The following is a 13,351-nucleotide window of genomic DNA, read 5'->3' on the forward strand; positions in this document are numbered from 1 at the left end:
TACAGTTCTATATAGCATTCATCTTAGAAGACATACTAAATGAACAAAAATCATGAAAATGGAGCTACTCAACTTCCTTGTAATCAACAGATTACAATCTGGTGTAATAAAGAGGAATTGAGCTAAGATTCCAGAAACCTACTCCCAGCTCTGCTACACTACAGTTTGGCCTTGGGCAAGTAGTTTATATGTCCAATGCCTCAGTTTTGTTTTTCCATTAGTATGGAGGAAGTAGACTAGTTGTCCTTTCTAGTCTAAGCAAGCCTTCTTCATAATTATTTTCCTCATCACAATGGTTAATACTATCAAATCATCAACCTTCTAATCATTCATTCATTCATTCATTCATTTGCATACTAAAAAGTTATTATTTCCTTGGTTCAGGTAAGGTTCTAGGCATTTTGGGAATTGAAAGTATTTATAAGGTGGTTAGATGGTGCAGTGGCCTCGAGTCAGAGAAAACTGATTTCAAATCTGTCCTCAAAGACTTACAAGCTATGTGACCCCAAGCAGATCATTTAACCTCTGTTTGCCCACAATAAAACCATAAAATTAAGATAATAACAGCACTTCTCTTGAAAATAAAATTGTATTTGTAAAGTGCTTGGCATAGTGCCTGACACATAGCAGGTACTATATAAATGTGTATTCCCTTTCCTTCCCAATTTAAGGGAAGGAAATATTCTCAGACTTTAAGGTCTCACAGACTAACAGGAAAAAAAAAAAGACATAGACACAGGTAATTATAAAATGCTATATTAAAATGAATTAAAGAAATATAGAACAAAGTAGTTTGTCATTCTAATTTTCCCCCACCCACTCAATTAAAGTTCACTGTTATAAGCATGGTATTGAGGGGAGAAAGCATAATTAACAAACATAATAAAGGCTTCATAAAAGGGGTGGCATTTTATTTTATTTTTTTTATTTTATTTTTATTTAATAGCCTTTATTTACAGGATATATGCATGGGTAACTTTACAGCATTAACAATTGCCAAACCTCTTGTTCCAATTTTTCACCTCTTACCCCCCCACCCCCTCCCCTAGATGGCAGGATGACCAGTAGATGTTAAATATATTAAAATATAAATTAGATACACAATAAGTATACATGACCAAAACGTTATTTTGCAGTACAAAAAGAATCAGACTCTGAAATATTGTACAATTAGCTTGTGAAGGAAATCAAAAATGCAGGTGTGCATAAATATAGGGATTGGGAATTCAATGTAATGGTTTTTAGTCATCTCCCAGAGTTCTTTTTCTGGGTATAGCTAGTTCAGTTCATTACTGCTCCATTAGAAATGATTTGGTTGATCTCGTTGCTGAGGATGGCCAGGTCCATCAGAACTGGTCATCATATAGTATTGTTGTTGAAGTATATAATGATCTCCTGGTCCTGCTCATTTCACTCAGCATCAGTTCGTGTAAGTCTCTCCAGGCCTTTCTGAAATTATCCTGTTGGTCATTTCTTACAGAACAGTAATATTCCATAATATTCATATACCACAATTTATTCAGCCATTCTCCAACTGATGGACATCCATTCAGTTTCCAGTTTTTAGCCACTACAAAAAGGGCTGCCACAAACATTCGTGCACATACAGGTCCCTTTCCCTTCTTTATAATCTCTTTGGGATATAATCCCAGTAGTAACACTGCTGGATCAAAGGGTATGCACAGTTTGATAACTTTTTGAGCATAGTTCCAAACTACCCTCCAGAATGGTTAGATTCGTTCTCAACTCCACCAACAATGCATCAATGTCCCAATTTTCCCGCATCCCCTCCAACAATCATCATTATTTTTTCCTGTCATCTTAGCCAATCTGACAGGTGTGTAGTGGTATCTTAGAGTTGTCTTAATTTGCATTTCTCTGATTAATAATGACTTGGAGCATCTTTTCATATGACTAGATATAGTTTCAATTTCTTCATCTGAGAATTGTCTGTTCATATCCTTTGACCATTTTTCAATTGGAGAATGGCTTGATTTTTTATAAATTAGAGTTAATTCTCTATATATTTTGGAAATGAGGCCTTTATCAGAACCTTTGACTGTAAAAATATTTTCCCAGTTTATTGCTTCCCTTCTAATCTTGTCTGCATTAGTTTTGTTTGTACAAAAACTTTTCAGTTTGGTATAATCGAAATTTTCTATTTTGTGATCAGTAATGATCTCTAGTTCTGCTTTGGTCATAAAGACCTTAAGGGGTGGCATTTTAATTGAGCTTTAAAGGGAGAATAAGAATTCTATAAATAAAGAGAAGGTGAGAGGGCATTCCAGATGAAGGGACTGGTGAAAGAAAAGGTATGAATGGAGAAAGAATGGAGAGTGCACTACTGGGCTTATATCCCTTTGTGGCAGCCCTCTTTGTAGTGGCCAGAAACTGGAAACTGAGTGGATGCCCATCAGTTGGAGAATGGCTGAATAAATTGTGGTATATGAATATTATGGAATATTATTGTTCTGTAATAAATGACCAACAGGATGATTTCAGAAAGGCCTGGAGAGACTTACATGAACTGATGCTGAGTGAAATGATCAGGACCAGGAGATCATTATATACTTCAACAACAATACTATATGATGACCAGTTCTGATGGACCTGGCCATCCTCAGCAACGAGATCAACCAAATCATTTCTAATGGAGCAGTAATGAACTGAACTAGCTATACCCAGAAAAAGAACTCTGGGAGATGACTAAAAACCATTACATTGAATTCCCAATCCCTATATTTATGCACACCTGCATTTTTGATTTCCTTCACAAGCTAATTGTACAATATTTCAGAGTCTGATTCTTTTTGTACAGCAAAATAACGGTTTGGTCATGTATACTTATTGTGTATCTAATTTATATTTTAATATATTTAACATCTACTGGTCATCCTGCCATCTGGAGGAGGGGATGGAGGGTAAGAGGTGAAAAATTGGAACAAGAAGTTTGGCAATTGTCAATGCTGTAAAGTTACCCATACATATAACTTGTAAATAAAACGCTATTAAATAAAATAAATAAATAAATAAATAGAATTCCTTAAGCTCTAAAAAAAAAAAAAAAAAAAAGAATGGAGAGTGCTTGTGGGATGCAAAACAGAGTATATGAAGAATAATAGTATAAGATAAAGCTGAAAAATCAGAATGGTTCTAAAAGGTACATTGGATAGGAGATAAAAGAGTTAAGATAATCACATGATCAGGAAAGATTTTATGAAGAATGAGGTAACTGATTGAAAAAATGAAGTCAGAGGGTATGAGAGAAAAGATGATTAAACTCAATTTTAGGCATGTCAATTTTCAGGTTCTGGTAGGATAGCCAAGATATGATGTCCTATAGACAATTGGAAATTCAGGTCCATAGGTTACAAGTGAGACTAGAGATATAAATTTGAGAGTCATTTCCAATGAGGTAGTAGTTGAAGCCACTGGAGTCAATAAGATTAGCAAGGGAGAAAACCAGGGAAGGGGCTCCTTATTTTAAGGGATCAAGAAAATGACAAAGAGCAGAAACAGAAAGAATAATTTCAGTGATTGGAGCAGGAGAAGGTGATGTCTTTGAAGCTAAAGGAGGAGAAAATATATAGAAGAAATGGATGGTCAACAATGTCAAATGCTGCCAAATGTTCAATGTTCAAAAAAGAAGATAACTGGGGAAAAAACCCATTGGATTTGGCAATTAAGAAGTCACTGGTAATTTTTAAGAAAAAAAAAGGTTTAGTAAAGTAGTGAGTGGTTTAGATTTCAATGGGTTTGGAAAGAGTAAGCAAGTAGCAGAACCAAGTACAAATTTTTCAAGATTAGAAATAGAAGAGAAAAGAGATCAGATGGCAAGTAGTTGAATTAGAAGATTTAATGGAAGGATTATTTTTTAAGGATTTAAGAGGCTTAAGAATGTTTGTAGGCTGATAGGAAGAAGCCATTAGAGACACAGAGACTGAAGATACATAAGAAAGAAAGGGGATGATGGTTAAAGTAAAGAGCAGCAAAAAAGAGAGAGAATATGATCAACTTTAGTTAAAGTATAAGGTATAAACCAGAGGGAAAAGAAGGGAGAGAAGATGATAAAGCTGAGATTTTTTTTAAGAATAGAAAAGAAAGAAGCAAGTTCTCTTTGGATGGCTTCAATCCTTCTAGGGTAAAAAATAGGCTGTGATAATTACTATTAACTACAAGATCTGGAGTTAAGAAGAGAAAGGAAAAACTTTGAACCAGGAGTCCTCAAACTACAGCCGGCGGCCAGATGCAACAGATGAGGACGTTTATCTCCCTCACCCAGGGCTATGGAGTTTCTTTATTTAAATGCTCACAAAACAAATTTTTTGTTTTTATTATAGTCTGGCCCTCCAACAGTCTGAGGGACAGTGAATTGGCCCCCAATTTAAAAAGTTTGAAGACGCCTGGTTTTTGCTATGATGAACGAGATAAAGATTTTGAAAAAAGGCCATCTAAAAACTATTGAGCCTCACTGAAGATCTTTTTGAGGTGGTAGAGTGCTTAAATTCTTACTGGATTAAATCAGTTCCTCATCTGATTTTTCTCCATTGAAACTCAGCAACCAAAGCAAAAGTCAAAAACTTGGGTGATGATAGTCCTCCAGGATAAACACTGACAAGCAGGTTCACACAACTCTGTTCTTTGTTCTGTATATTCAATCTGTTGCCAAGTTTTGAGCCTTTCTCTTTTAATCTTTCATGTCTTAAATCTGTCTTATTTACCATATATCTATACACATCTTTAGTTGTGGCCCCAATGAACTTTTGCTTAATGCAATCCTGCACCACCTGCTCTCCATATGATCATTGTTGGCACGGTGGAAAAAACATTGATTCTGAAGTCAGAAGAACTAGGTTCACATTCTTACTCTCACACTTACTCCCTATGCAGACCTCAGGTTAGTCATTTTATCTTGTTGGGACTCAACAAGGGTGTTGGAATAAATGGATTCTGTGGTTCCTTCCCATTGACTGCCAAACCTATCTTCCTGATGCGTCAGTGTTTTTGCCATCACCCAAGGGCAGTGATTTTCCATTACAGTATAAATTGGGATCAATATTCTCACATTCTCAAAACACTATACTAGGCTTTCTGCACTGCACCACTACCTTTGGTACCTCCTTCTCTCTTTCAACAAATAATTATTAAGCATCTACTGAATGTAAGACACTGAAAGGAATTAAAAAAAACCACATAGGACATGTGCTCTTCAAAAAGTTTACAATCTAGTAGAAAAAACATACACAAAAACCAAGATGTGGTAAAGGATTATAGCACTACATAAACAGAGAGAAAGTACATATTATAGGAATATAGAAGAATTTTTTGTTAGGAAAATGCGACAAGACTTCATGGAGTCATTCAAGCTGGATCTTAAAGAATGAGTAAGGATATTGTGTGGAAAGGTGAAGAAATTACAGATTAAGCACATATTGATCAAAGACTGTTAACTAAAGTAGAACAGGCCTATAGGCCCCAGTCAAGTGAATTTCGATGAAACCTGGACTGCATTCCATTGTCCAAAGAAGGAATTAAGTGGCTGAAGTTGTAGATCACCTTTTTCACTGCATTCCACTGACCAAATAGGGAGATAAAGGTTTACGTAACCAATCACAGCCTGCAGAGGGTGGGATTTTGGGGGTTCTTTGTCTGAAATGTATAAAAGTTGTAAGCATCTTCAAGTGAATGACTCTCCTCCTGTGGGTACCCTTGCTGTCCTTTCAGGCCCACAGGCTAGGACAGTCCGCTTCTCAAGATTCTAATAAATTCTTTCTGTACATCATTTGGAGTGACTCCTTAGTAGTCAGTTTGGGTAGGTGCAATTGCCCCAAACAATATAATAGAAGGAAATGAGAAGAGAAAGCAAAGACATGAAGCAAAGGAAGCACAACTACACTCAGTTTCACATTTGGAAGACAGGGAAAATGGATTATTGAAAAAATTATCAAAGAAAAAGAAAGTGAGACAGATGGATGGATTGGTTTGGGGATGAAGGAGAGAAGTATGGCTCTTAAAAATTTTGGAGTTTGATTTGACAGCAAGTCATCCAGGTACAATTCAATGAGGGAAGAAGGGGAAAATTGGAACACAAGATTTCTTTTTGTTTGTCTTGTTTTCCCTTTACTAAAGCTTTTTTTTCCCAAAATATATGCACGGGCAATTCTTCAACATTAGCCTTGTAAAATCTTGTGTTCCAATTTTCCCCTTCTTCCCTCATCCCCTCCCCTAGATGGCAAGTAGTCTAATATATGTTAAAGATAGTAAAAATAAATACAACAGATTTTTTTTAAGGACCTATTATGAAGAAAGATACTTTTCTAGGTGCAGGGACTTCAAAACCTTAAGAGCTAGAATCAAGAATACAGCCTCTAACAATTATTAAATGTCTGACTTTGGACAACTTAAATTCTGTGACCTTTGTTTTCACTTAAGAAAAATGAGGCAAATAAAATCTTTAGGATCTCCTATTTCACAGGGTTGCTATGAGGATTAAAGAAGATAATAATGTTCTTTGTCCACTTTAAAGCATTATATATCAATTATTATTATGGATAAATAATAATTTACAATATAGATCAGATACCACAGTTTTTATCCTCCAGGAGCTCCCATTCCACAGAGAGAGCTATGTACTAAATATATGGTAATTTGAGTAAATTTGAGGAAGAGGACACTAAAAATAGGGAGTGGAAGAGGAAATGTCCACAGAATAATAAGAGATATGGGACAATGACAAGATAAAGGTTGAAGACTTAATTTTGAAAATCCTCCACTTTAAGAATAGAGTTGAAGTTGTGGGAAAGAATGAAATTTCTGAGGAACACAGGGGAAAAAAAGGACTAAAGAAAGAACCTCACTAAATGTCAACATTTTGGAGAAAAAGAAGAATCAGTAAAGAAGACAGAAAGAAGGAAAAGAGTCATGATAATTCTGTCCTGGAGAAACCCTTCCAGTCTCACCAGGCCCATTTGTTCTGCCCCTTTACTCCCACTCCCTTCCCTCTCCCTTCCTCCCATTGCTTCAAATAATTATCCCTTTGCTATTTGAACTTCCTCTTATGCTTAGGATAACCTAACCCTCACCTTCTCTCACTAAGCCTTCTCTTTTTTCCTTCAGTCAAACAGCTCCTGAAACCCAACCTAGTTCAGAAATCCTCTAGCTGATTTTTTTTTATTCCATCCATTCAGTTCAGCCATCTCCCTTTCATTCATCACTTAAAGAATGGGCAGAGGCTTTGCATTTAAACAATGTAAATACTTTATGTATTTCCTCAATGTTTGCTCAATTGCTTACATGTTCTTTTTAAGGTCAGTATCAGTGTTCTCAGATTGATACCACAGGTTTCTAGTTATATTTGTTTGTTAAATAGGATAAAATCAAATAGAGGGGCACCTAATAAAGAATGATTGTATTGTAATTCATTTTAAAATTCAACAAATATTAGACACCATTGGATATAAAACTGGGATAAATATGGAGATGATCAAATCAGATTAATGGCTACCTACCGATGGAGCTTTATTGTTTCACCTCTTCTCTACTATATCACTTTGTTTTTACCTTGTGTACATTTCTTGCTTAATTGTCTGAGTAAATTTTATTTCCCCAATAGAATGTTAGCTGTAAGCTCCCAGAGAGCAAGGGCTATTTCCTCCTACTTTTTATATCCCCAGCCCTTATTGTTCAGTTGTTTCAAATGTGTCTGACTCTTCATGACCTCAGATGTGGTTTTCTTGGCAAAGATAAGGGAGTGTTTGCCATTTCCTTTTCATTTTACACTTTATAACACTTTTATACACTTTATAACAAAATTTACATTTAAGGAAACTGAGGCAAATGGGATTAAATGACTTGCCCAAGGTCACACAGCCAGTGTGTGCGTGTGTGTGTTGCTGCATTTGAACTCAGATCTTTTTGATTCCCAGCCTAGTATTTTAACTACTCCAGTTAAAAGGATACTTAACTCTAGTAAATAACATCACATTAATGTTAATATCAATAATAAATATTTGATTACTTGATCCTGATGATGATACACTAATGATAAGTCTGGTGATCACAAAAGTCTTACCTCTTGCTTTTTTAGGCTACAAGTCCCTTGTCTTGATTCCCATCTACTCCTGAACTAAAGGAAAATTTTGCTATTCACAAAGGCTTCTTGGGGCAGAGCTAAAAGATTTAAGTGAAGAGGTAGAGAAAAATAGTCTCTTTCAAATGAGGGTACTTTGTAATACTGTTAGAGATCTGAAATCAATTTTGTTTTGTTAAAGAAAACTTTCCAGGGAAGAGAAAGTTCATGCTAAGCCTTAAAGGATTTGGAGGATGAGGATAACAATTATATGACTGCTCACTGGGAAATAGTTTATACATAAAGGACTTCCTGGCATCTTTGTTCTGTGCTTAAACCCTTCTATGAAAATATTTCATACAGGTAAAAAGAGGAAACTAAATAATCCTATTGCCTAGAAGTCAGCAGACCTGTGATCTCATTCTAAGGCAGCCAATAAGTAGCTTTGCCACATTGGGCAAGTTGATTAGCATCGCTGAGGCTTCAATCTATTTATCAATAAAATAAAGAGACTAAACTAGAAAATCTCCTTAAAATTCAGGTATTTGGGGATTCTGCCTATTATTTAGTGGGAGGAAGGGGAAGAAACAAACATGCATATATAAAGAAGGAAAATACTATAGAAATATGAGCTATTATTGTTGTTTTGAAACCTGAAATGTGAATTTTGTACTTTGGAAATTTTAAATCATTTCCACAGGTGTCATGTGTGTGTGTGTGTGTATATATATATATATATATATATATATACACACACACATCAACGTGACTAAATTTTAAGAGGCAGTATGAATGGAATGAAGCAGATCCGGTTTTGAATTCCAGTTTTTATTTTTATTAGCTCTGAGACCCTAAATGTCACATACCTTATCTGTAAATCTCAATTTTTTTCCACTGGAACAATTACTTTGTACCACATAAGTACCTTACCAAGTTGTTCTGAGAATCAAATGTGATAAAAACAGGTAAAAATTCTTTATAACTTACATAACATAAAATCAACTATTATTATTCATCTCTGTGATGCCCCAATATTTAGTGCCCCAACACCTGAAGGGATTTCTTTTGAGTCACAAAATGCAAAGGAAACAGTACAATCCTGCTTACTACCGCACCTAGCCATCTAGTACAACATTTTCAGGGTTAAATGTATTGTTTAACCTGTAACACAGAAGTGAAATGGGGGCAGGAGGAATGGGAAAGGACAGTTTTATGTTTCATTCTTCTGAAAGTCTTTTAATGCTCCAGTATATCAAATGAGGCATTTTTGCTGTCTGAAAATAAATAAACACACACACACACACACACACACACACACACGAATTCAGAGGTTTAGGCAAAAGTTCCTTTTAAAACTCTAATAATGACCACAAACTCCAAAGTCCATGCCTTTTCTTGAAAATAGACCTGAAGCTTGATTCTTTCCTTGGCAATGAAATTGGGAGAAACTAGACATTTTCTTACGCAGCATCCAACGTTCCTGTCCCAGAAAGAGAAACTACTGAAAGGATTTCATTTCAGCCTATCGATCATCTGCAGCAAAGCCCCGAGGCAAACAAACAGGTCACAGTATTCAAAGAAAACAGACTAGCTAAATGCAGCTGCGGCAGCAGCAATCGAAAGTTTTAAGGGTGTTGGGGGAATTTCAAAACGAAAACTTTTCTGGATGTATCGTGTCATGCAGATAAAAACAACGTGGATCTTAAACTTCTCTTAAAATCATGTGGAAAGCCTTACCTGAAAATGAGTATCTGAATGTAGCCATAACTCATTGAAAAACACTTTCAAGACTGGCTACTGTAAACTAGGACAAACCCTAGGGCATTTTTCTTTTCCGGCACCTGCAGTCCCAACTAGAGAAAATATACTTTGTTCCTGCAAGAAACAAAACAGCAACTCCCTCTGAAAGCACAGACGCGCCCGGGTAAGAGAAATGCAGGCTCCGCGTCTCTGACACTTTGGAAGTTATCTGGGGCTTCTGGGTCCGACTTTATTCCCCTCCCCACTTACGGGCTCCGGCTCCCAAGCTGTGGAGCGGCTGCTGCTCCGCCAGCCAGCGGCTGTTCTCCTATTCTCCCGGGCTACTTCTCTTCCTCCCTTTCCTCCTCCTCCTCTTCCTCCACCTTTTCAGCTCCAGCTCTCTCTGCTGCAGAGCAGAAGCTTCCTTCTCTCACCCACTGAGCATGCCCAGCGCCGGAGTCACCCAGGAGTTTCAATGGACGTATTCCACCTTTCCGGGTTTTCGTGGCCACTCGCGACCGAGAGAGTACCTACTACGGCTCACCTAGTGCGCCCTGAGGTGGGGGAGCGGAAAGCAGCGGTGGAGCCGACTGAAGGATGAAGGGACGCGGGAAAAGACGACTTGGATGGAGAACTATTTAATAGGTTTCCTCAAAGTAAAGGCATCCTCTGCAGGAAGAAATTTGAGTCTTACAAGTCTGATCCACACGGGAAAGGGAAATTCCCACCATCACCTTGATGCGGGTCAGGTGCATCCTCGAGGCATTATTTTGCATCATTTTAGCCTCGTGGAGCTGAACTGAAACTATTAAAGGGCTTTGGGGAAACTTTTTCCCCCTTGGGTAAAGGGAGGTGGATGTAGGACAGCTTGAGAGCAGGAAGGCAATTCTGAAGTTACCCAGGCCAGCTCCTTTATTTCCCAGAGGAGGAAACCGAACCCAGAAAAGTGAAGGGAGCCCAAGGTCACACAACAAGTAATCTGATTGGTTAGGATTTGGAAGCTCTAACTTCAAATCCCCTGCTGTTTGCACCGGCATATTTCCCCTGTAGCTTTTTCTCCAACTTTGTAGAAAGAAGAGAGGGGGGAGGAAGGAAGGAAAGAAGAAAGGAAGGAAGGGAGAAAGAGAAAGAGGAAGGAAAAGAGGGAGGAACGAAAGGAGGGAGGAAGGAAGGAAAAAAAGGGAGGAAGGTGGAAAGGAAGGGAGGAAGGAAGGAAAGAAAGGGAGGAAGGTGGAAAGGAAGGGAGGAAGGAAGGAAGGAAAGAAGGGAGGAAAGGAGGAAAGAAGAAAGAAAAGGAGGGAGAAAGAAAAAGAGGAGAGAGGAAAGAAAGAAAGCAGGAAGGAAGGAGGAAAGGATGGAAGGAGGGAAGAAAAAAGATAGCAAGAAAAAGGCTGGCAGGCAGGAAGGAGGATGGAGGGAGTAAAGAAGAATGGTAGCAAGGAAGGAAGGAAAAGAATTGTGAAAAGAACAGAGTTGAAACATTGTTTAACATGAGCCAAGTCAATGGAATGCAGCCTAATTCCTTTTCTAGGAATTTTACCTTAAAGCCCAACTAAACAGTGACCCTTCACTCAGTTACTTGTCTGGAGGTAGGGCTTATTCATTCACTCAGCCTTCTCTGAGGTAGGAAACTAGTACATTTATAATCTGCACCACTCCACATAGCTCTAAATTTTATTGCAGGTCTTGTCTTTACAATAAATTTTAAGTTCTTTCAAGCTGAGATCATGTTTATAGGTTTTTTCAATAACTTGCATTTATATTTACAGATGAGGAAACTGAGTGTGAAAGGGTAAGTTACTTTTCCAGGGTCACAAGCCAGAAATATTTGAAGTAGGATTTGATTTTATATCTTCCTCACTCCCAGTTCACTACTCTGTTGTGCTACCTTTCTGCCTCATCCAAAGTAATAGTAGTAGTAGTCATGGGGCAGCTAGGTGGCACAGTGGATACAGCACCAGCTTGGAAGTCAGGAGGACCTGAATTCAAATGTGATCTCTGACACTTAACATTTCTTAGCTGTATGACCCTGGGCAAGTCACTTAACCCCAATTGCCTCAGCAAAAAAATAAAAATAGAAGTACTATAATGATAGAATACACACACACAGACACACACACAGTGCCTTACACATTTTCTAACATGGTCCTCAATAACCCTGTGAGGTAGATGGTGTTATTATCCCCATTTTACTAACTAGGAAACTTGTCTAGGGTCATACAGGTAGTTAGAGTCTGAAATACGATTTTAACATAGATCTTTTCTATTCAAAAGCCCAGTGTTCCATCTATTTCCTTCTTCTAGTGCTTAATACATGTTTTATTGCTGTAATAATAATAAGACAGTGCTTTAAAGTATGTAAAGTGCTTTACACATGATCTCATTTAAACTTCACAATTATCTTGTCAGATGGGTATCTCTCATTTACAGATGAGCCAACTGAGGATCAGTGATTTGGCCATAGTCACACAGCTCATGAAGATCAAAGGTGAAATTCCAACCATAGATCTATGGTCTCTAGCTTGGTATTGGCAAGAGTCCTGTTGATGTCTTCATTCATTTATTCAATTAGCATTTACTAAGCACTTACTGTATTTCATGCTGGGGAATACAAAGAAAAAAATAAAACAGTTGTTACTTTCCACAAATGTCCATTCTGTTGAGAAGGGAAGAAACTTGCATGTAGAAAAGTAAATACAAGGTATACACAAAATAATTGGGGCTGGATAGAAGTGGAGGAGAGAAAGTGGATAATCAGAAAAGTCCTGTAGCAGGTGGTATTCAGCTGGTGAGCATAAAAGGAAGCTGGGGTTCTATAAGACAGGTGAAACAGAAATTTATGCAAAAGGAACACCCTACACCAAGAACAGAGAGAAGAGATGGAATGTTAGTTTAACATTCTGGCAAGGCAAATTTTATCTTATTTGTTGAATGGTTTATTTTAATCCATCTTCAGTTTATTGTCATTTTGTTTTTAAAACAGGGACAGTATTTAGTATTTTAGTTTTTTCCAACTTGTGGTCGGAGGCCCCCTGGAGGACTGTTGGAATTATTGCAGGGGCTTCAGTCTCCATTTTTGGATCAAAGCATTCTGAAATACACATCCTAACAGTGCAAAGAATAAATAAAATATTTTCTTTTGATTGAATATGTATGGCATTTTCCATCCCAAGTATACCATTTTCAGTGTGGAAGGCCTGTTGTTAAAAATTAAAATTAGAGATAGTACTAAATAATGTTCCAAATCACTAATAGCAAGACACATAAATTAAAATAACTGAACTTCCACTTCACATCCATCAGATTAACAAAGATGACAAAAGTAATAGTCATTTTTGGAGAGCTATTAGAGACAAATTAATGTACCATGGATGAATCGGAGTTGGTTCAAGCATTCCAGAAAACAATTCAGAACCACATCCAAACAGGTCACTAAACTATGTATAATCACTCATCGAGCAATACTATTATTAAGCATAAATCCTCAAATAAGCCAGAGATGGAGAGAAAGGACCCCTAAGTATCAAAATGTTTGATAGCTTC

General features: G+C 37.2%; 1 protein-coding gene across 3 annotated transcripts in view; it reads right to left on the reverse strand.

The window, feature by feature from the left end:
* The window catches only part of PLS1 (plastin 1), a 123,881-nt gene extending 113,319 nt beyond the window's left edge, over positions 1-10,562 (reverse strand). The window contains exon 1 of one of the 3 annotated variants that reach the window (XM_031957816.1): positions 10,079-10,562. The gene's annotated coding sequence lies outside the window, so the exon portion shown is untranslated. Of the gene's footprint in view, positions 1-9,805; positions 10,055-10,078 lie in introns of those variants that run through there. The other 2 variants (XM_031957819.1, XM_031957818.1) reach the window with 2 other exon arrangements.
* Between the last annotated feature and the right edge of the window lie 2,789 nt (positions 10,563-13,351).

This window comes from Sarcophilus harrisii, chromosome 3 (genome assembly GCF_902635505.1).
Source record: "Sarcophilus harrisii chromosome 3, mSarHar1.11, whole genome shotgun sequence".
Lineage (NCBI taxonomy): Eukaryota > Metazoa > Chordata > Mammalia > Dasyuromorphia > Dasyuridae > Sarcophilus > Sarcophilus harrisii.